The 6442-nt window shown below is 45.3% G+C and overlaps 1 protein-coding gene across 1 annotated transcript in view; it reads right to left on the bottom strand.

Moving 5' to 3' along the window:
* Afm (afamin) overlaps window positions 1-6442 on the bottom strand; it is a 27849-nt gene that overhangs the window by 10925 nt on the left and 10482 nt on the right.

Here is a 6442-nt window from a genome sequence, read left to right as displayed (position 1 = left end):
GAGAAGATCTTCACTAGCCATACAACAGACAAGGGTCTCATATCTAAAATATAATTGGAACTCAAAAAATTAAATCCCCCAACAACAAATCCTCATAGTATAACTTTTATGAGCAACAAAATAAAGATTTCTCAAAATATATGATGCAGATATAGTCCATCTGGAATATACCCAAATGAAAGGAAATTAACAAATCCAAGAGATGCTTGAATTCCCATATTTGTTGCATCACTATTCATTAAAAGCTAAGATCAGACTCAATTTGTCAGTTAATAAATACATGACTAAATAAAGAAAATATATATTTACATACATGTAGGTATTATGCACAATGGAATATAATTCAGCCATAAAACAATAGAATCCCATCATTTATGTCGAGATGGCTTAAACTACAGGGTATTGTGTTAAAAGTGAAATAAGCCAGGCACTTAAACACAAATAGTACATATTTTTCCTCTCATCTACAGAAGTTTAAAACATTGATTTTAAAGTAGAAGCGTAAAGAATAGTGTTAGAGGGGCTGGGAAGGTGGCTCAGTGGTAGAGCACTTACCTTGCATGCCTGAGGCCCTGGGTTCAGTTTCTCAGCACCACATAAGCAAAAAGAAAAAAGCCAGAAGTGGTGCTGTGGCTCAAGTGGTAGAGCACTAGCCTGAGCTGAAGAGCTGAGGGACTGCCCCCGCCCAGAGTTCGGGCCCCATGAACAGACCCCCCCAAAAAAAAGAATAGTGTTAGAGACTAGGAAGGGGCAGGAAATAGAAGTAGGTAAAAACTGTCGCGTCCGTCTCGACCAGCAAGAAAGACACAATACCGAGCTCTTCTCTCAGCAGTTTATTCAGGACCTTTGAGCATTCTTCTGGCCCCGTGGAGAAGCCCACACAACCTTAAGTACCCGCTGGGTAACCAACCCTGATATGCCACGTGGGAGCCATCAATAGGTCCAGGTACGTGGAAGCAAGCCAGATTCTATGCCTTAGCCAAATAAGGAGTTGTTTACCACAGAGAGCGCTCACCATCGGGAAGGCGGAGGGCGGAAGCTGGCGCCATCTTTAAGGTGCGGCTGCACGCAGTTCTCTACAGTTCCCCCTTTTTTATATTGCAACAGGCAAGAGTAGAGGTCTGATCTCTGTTGAAGAAATTTGGGACATTGTACTGATCCTCACTCAGGTGTTATCCACCCGATGATTACCAGACCCGTCCGATACCCTTTTTCACAGAGGTGGGACTTAGGGCATCAACCCACATGCAATCAGACATGCTCTTCTTGGGGCCCACGACCTCGGTGGACCTCAAGTGCAGTGCTCGAGCCTCGCATCCTGTGCTCAAAAAGGGCTAGTCTTTCAGAGTGGCAAGCCATGCATGGGGGGGACTGTCCTGCTTCAATGGCTGTAAAGGCTTGGATAATCATGGCTGCACTGCGACGCTGAGAACCTCTAATTTGGCAAATGCACCACAGACATACCAAGGAGGCCAATACCAGGAGGCCTGTCAAGGCTCCCAAACCCGCCCACTCCTTGAGATGATTCATGGAAGCGGAGATCCATGAAGATAACCCCTTTGCCAATCCGGCATCCACTAGGGTCGAGTTCACCGTGGCGATGGCAACCCTGAGCTGTTCCATCAGGCTGTCGAACTCCCCAGTTCAATTACCTAAAAGATAACTAGACAACTGTTTAGACAAATTTGCATCATAAGTGTAATTTTCGTATTGAATGCTGGTCACACATAAACCAGCATATTTCCATTGACAGTCAAGCTGGGCAATTTGCCAGAGAATATCAATTTGTTCTTGAACCAGATCAATCCTCTGGTTGACTACCATTAAACCTCCTTTTAACTGAGCATTAATGCCCTTTTGGACATCTAAGGCCTGTGCCACATTAGCAGAAAGGTTGTTTAGGGTTTGAGCCGTCTGTACAGTGTGACTCATGGCAACGGCCGCGGTGGTCGCTCCAACCGCCGCCAAGGAGAGGCAGTAACAATGGCGGCTGTAATACCAAAATCTTTTATGTCTAAATTGGGTCATAGCATTAGGAGCATCCACAGGTACAGGCACCCAATGAGGCATGCGGGTAACTAAAGCATATTCAAACTTTGAGGCATTCCAGCATTGGGTATAAAAGCAGGTAGTATTGCTGCACGAGGTAAGTTCTTCTGTGCTCACAATAAACAAAAATGGGGGATACACACACACAGGGGTAGGCTTGTAAGTAACAGAAGATTTTTTTTTTAACACCTTGGCTGTCGCAACCCGTAGCAGTTGCCATAATACCAGTCACGGTACCAGAACCTGAAGAGACTGTCACAGTTGTATATGAAGTGTGAGGGTTATCCCAGGAGCCCCAAGGCTGAGAAGTGCTCCAAGTAGCATTCCCATTCCCATGTGACCCTCCAGCAATCATAATGCCACACAGGAGCCAATTATCAAAAGGATTGGAAACATATGCTTGGGATGGATTCTGATCACTATAATTTTGGCCCGCAGAGGTGGCATTGAATTCTGTGCCAATGCCAGGGGAAAAGGTAAAGCTCTTATCCAAATTGGCCCAGGTTATGGTATGAGACTGACAACCAGTCCAAGGCCAAAGCTCTCCCCAATTCATTCCCCAACAATAAGGGGCCCACTTAGGTTGACCCGGGGGAGAACTCCCTGGCAACTTAGCAGGCCACCACCCAGAAAGCCATGTGACATTAGCAGTGTGACAGGGACTGGGGGAAGTTTCAGGTAAATCGAACCATCCTGCAGTTTGATTATACAATAAGATGCATGGGGAAGTGTTGGAGCGATTTCGAACAACCTGAAAACAAAGACTCCCGCTCAAGGCAAAGGATCTGTTTTCTCCCAGTGGGGCTTCCACTGTATCCATGGGAAGGTAGGGAATGTCAAGGCTCTTATTGCTACTAAATAATCAAGGAAACAGTTGTGCATCATGTCGTACGGGCATTGGTCTCGGGAACACGGACAGGATCCCCCATCTCAGTATTGGTCTTCCCGGTTGCGTCATCGCAAGGATGAGCAGGAGGATCATCACCCCCCGCATCTCGTGCTTCTTCACACTGGGTTCTTCTCGTGAGGCGTTCAGGCACCCACACTGGATCTTGTTGGTCCTGAGGAAAAACACAAACAGAGCCTCGTGCCCATGTCAGCACGGGATCGGGCCCGCGCCAGAGCCCTGTCAAGACATCCTTCCATTTTACCATCCCTTTTGCTGGACCATGAGGTTCATTATGTCTATCTGCTGTGGATTGACCCTGAGCATCCAAATTTAAAAAATTAATAGTAAACAAAGCAAGAGAAAGTCTTTCCTTTGGGGTACGGCCATGGCCAATTCCCCCTTTTTGTTTTTGTAGACTCTCTTTTAACGTATGGTGAGCACATTCCACAATGCCTTGGCCTTGGGGATTGTAGGGCAGGCCATGTATAAGGTGTACCTCCATTTGATGGCAAAAGGAGCAAACTGTTGTCCTGTGTACGCAGGTCCATTGTCAGTCTTAAGTTGATGAGGTTTTCCCCATGCTGCCCAGGCCTCCAAACAATGGGCAATAACATTGCGTGCTTTTTCTCCAGCCAAGGGCGTGGCATGTATAACACCTGAGCAGGTGTCCACAGACACATGTACATATTTTTGATGTCCAAACTCCGAGATGTGAGTCACATCCATCTGCCAAACTTTTAATGGGAGCAAACCCCGGGGATTAACCCCAACACTGGGCAGATGTTGATAAATTATACATCGAGGGCCGTCTAGAATCACCTGTCGCACATCGGCTCGAAAAATTTGAAATTTTTGTTGTAGTGCTTTTGCATTAACATGAAATGTTTTATGGAAGGTTTTGGCTCTGTCTAAGGCAGAACTAATAAATACCCATTCTTGTCGGGTCCATTGATCCACGACATCATTTCCTCTGCTCAAGGGCCCTGGCAGGCCTGTATGAGCCTGAATATGCAGGGGATAAAAGCAGGATCTCTGCCAAATCAACCGTTGTAATTGTTGAAATAATGGACCAACCGGACTGGAACTCTTAATAGGTCCGGCAACCTCTAAAACCTTGAGGGCATTAATAACATAAGCAGAATCAGATATTAAATTAAAAGGAAATGGGCATGCTTCAAAAACTTTTATAACAATTTTTAGTTCTACCAGTTGAGGAGCACCGGGCTAAAACTGGTGTTGTATCGGTCGTTGTGTCTCAACCATGTACACACCACATACCGTTTTTGAGCCATCAGTGAATACATTAGGGGCACTTACAATGGGTTGGGAAACCGTTACCTTAGGAAAGACAATTGGGTATTCCTTTAAAAACCCCAAAAGGGGATGTTTTGGAAAGTGGTTGTCTATTTGTCCAGTAAAGCTACATTGCAAAATAGCCCAATCATCTATAGTAGCACACAGGGTTTGAATTTGATGGATGGTGTAAGGAACTACAAGGGTGGACGGGGCAATTCCAAAATATTGTAAGCATTGTTGAATTCCAGATAGTGCAACACCAGCCACAGCAGTAGGGTAATATTCAATGGACTTGCCTGGTGATATTTTTGGGTGAATCCAAAGCAATGGACCTTCTTGCCACAACACCCCAGTAGGTTGAGAAAAGGTAATAAAGGGGCCTTAACTCATAATTTGGTAACTTCAAATAGCTTCTAACCCAATTAATATCTCATAACAATTTTTGAAAATCATTTAAGGTTTTTAAATTGTCTTTTCTCAATTCTACCTTTTGTGGAATAACACAATTTTTACGTACTTTTGCTCCTAAGTAATCAACAACCTGATCCTGCTGTACCTTTTCAGGGGCTAAAAACAGTCCTCTGTGCTGTAACATTTCAATCAAATCCACATATGCCTTTTCCAGCATATGTTTACACTTTGTTGTTAATAAAATATCATCCATATAATGAATGCATCTCAATTTGGGATATTTTTGTCTAAGAGGGGCAAGAGTTTCGTCCACATAAAGTTGGCACATAGTAGGACTATTGGCCATCCCTTGAGGCAAAACTACCCACTCATATCTTTTATCTGGCTCCTCATGATTGCAGGAGGGAATAGTGAAGGCAAACCTCACACTGTCTTGCTCATGTAGAGGAATAGAGAAAAAAATCCTTTATATCAATCACAGTAATTGGCCAAAAGGCCGGCAGGGTGGAAAGCAAAGGTAGACCTCGTTGTACGGGGCCCATAATTTGCATCTGGTTATTGATGGCTCGTAAATCGTGTAACAAACACCATTTTCCAGATTTCCTTTTAATAACAAAAATGGGTGTATTCCACAGGGCTACTGATGGTTTAATGTGTCCTTGGGTCAGTTGTTCCTGTACTAATGCTCTAGCGGCAGCTAATTTTTCAGAGGAAAGTGGCCACTGAGGCACCCACACCTGTTCCTCTGTTTTCCAGAATACGGGGATCCCTTCCCCAGTGGCCCCTAGGAAAAACCCAAGCCCTGCCTGTGGTTTCTCTGGTGCACCTTAATAGGCTCCTTGTTCCCTTGTAGAAATTTACCTAGTCCAAAACTGGGGTGATAACCCATACGCACCATCATGTCATATAATGCAAGGGAATAGTCATTACTTAATTTAAATCCCATTTCTTTCATAAGATCTCTGCCCCATAAGGAAACCAGAAGCTCTAGCACATAAGGCTGTATAGTACCAGAATGTCCTTCTTCATCACTCCAGTGCAGCTGTCTCGCACTCATGTCAGGGGCCTTAGCGTATCCCAGACCTTGTAAGGACGCTTGTACGGGCCATCCCGATGGCCAATCTTTTCTGGCAATAATGCTCCTGTCTGCCCCAGTATCCAAAAGGCCCAGGATGTTTTTATTGTCAATATTGATTTCAAGAACTGGTCTTTGATCCAACTCAAGAGACAGGAATGTTAAATCTGTTCCCGTGGATCCAAAACCCCCCTTGTCTCTTAGCCTGGGCTGAGCCGCAAAATGGTCATGCAAACTGGGTAAAATCAAAAGCTGAGCAATTCTGTCTCCTGGGGAGATGGCTAAAATTCCTGTTGGAGATTCAACCATAATCTTTACGACTCCAGTATAGTCTGGATCGATCACACCAGGATGCACCTTAAGGCCCCGCAGAATTGTGGATGACCTCCTTATCAACAATCCCACCGTGCCAGGCTCAAGGGGTCCTTGAAAGTCTGTGTCAACTAGCTGGACCCCCATTTGGGGAGTTAATACGAGTCTGGTGGTGGCACGGAGGTCCAATCCTGCTGAGCCCACAGTGGCTCTCCGCAGTCTTTGGGATGCCGGAGGGTCGGCCATTGTTCTGGGTAGTAACTCCTGTCCTGGTTCTAGACTGCCCCATATATTTGTGGGCCCTGAGGGCGGGGGCCCCACTGCCCGTTTTTTGAATAGGTTTTTTCCTGGGCCTGCGTTAAGGGTTGACCGTTGATGTCTTTCACAGATCGGCATTCATTTGCCCAATG

Source organism: Dipodomys ordii, unplaced genomic scaffold, assembly GCF_000151885.1.
Source record: "Dipodomys ordii isolate 6190 unplaced genomic scaffold, Dord_2.0 Scaffold49, whole genome shotgun sequence".
In the NCBI taxonomy this organism is placed as follows: domain Eukaryota; kingdom Metazoa; phylum Chordata; class Mammalia; order Rodentia; family Heteromyidae; genus Dipodomys; species Dipodomys ordii.
This window is presented reverse-complemented; position numbering and strand designations above follow the sequence as displayed.